Raw genomic sequence first — 1,088 nt, 5'->3', positions numbered from 1 at the left:
GTCGTTTGACCCCAGTACTCTTTCCTGCCATGGCAGGGGGTCGGACTAGATGATCGTCTCAGGTCCCTTCCGACCCTAGAAACTATGAAACTATGAAACTATGACCAGCTGCAGCATCTGGCACAGGGGGAGGAGAGGGAGGGCACTGGGAAGGGGGTCGGCAGCCGAGGGGAAGGCTGGGCTCAGCTGCTTGCCACGAGCCAGATGTAGTCACTTGGGGGCCATTGGTTGAGCACCGCTGCTCTAAAAAGTAAGCTTGAGAAATCAGTTCGTGTTGTCTGCCTCTTAAATGGCATTTGGTTAATTGGTAGCACTCTTTCGCAATCTGTTTGGTGTAATAAAATCAAGGATAAGGACTTCTGCCAGTTAGGAAGAGAATTAGCCTGAATTAGATTGAATAGTAGTATCAAGGGGGGGGGGGGGGGGGGGGGGCGGGGGGGGGGGGGGTATGTGAAAGTATATGAAATTAGGGATTTTTTTTTTTTTTTTTTTACTAGATAACTATGAGCAAAACCTTGCGCCAACCTGAACAACAGGCTGGCTGGTCCTTGTGGGACCTGTCAAGCCAGTGACTTGACATCTCATCTCGCATCCCTTTTGGCTGTATCCTTTTAAGCGGTCTCTTGACTTAAGCCCTCATCTGGTGAGGAGCTGAGCGCTCTTAGCTGATGCTGGGGCCAGCGTGTCGAGTTGAGGGATCTCCGATGATGGCACGGTCGGCTTGACCGTGAGCCAAACCGCTTAATAAAGACATGATGTTACCTAGTGATGTATTACTAATTAAAACCAGGGCTGGCTGTGCTCCAGTCCTATTTCTCAGTCCCTGCTTGCTGGGTTTGTGCTGCTGCTTGAGACTGCCCCAACGCTAACCCCAGGAAAGGACCCAAGGATGGGAACTAAGCACGGCCGTGCAGCACTTGGGAAGCTCGTTAGTGGGGGCTCTTTCAAGATCCGGCTGGACAAATCTTTAGCTGGGATGATCGAGTTGGGGCTGGGGCTGCTTTGAGCCGGGGGAGGGGGGGGGTGCACTAGATGTGACCTCCCGAGGTCCCTTCAACCCTCATTTTTCTATGATTTCTATTGCCCCC

This window comes from Gavialis gangeticus, unplaced genomic scaffold, assembly GCF_001723915.1.
Source record: "Gavialis gangeticus isolate Ggan-Ray unplaced genomic scaffold, GavGan_comp1, whole genome shotgun sequence".
Taxonomy (NCBI): domain Eukaryota; kingdom Metazoa; phylum Chordata; order Crocodylia; family Gavialidae; genus Gavialis; species Gavialis gangeticus.
This window is presented reverse-complemented; position numbering follows the sequence as displayed.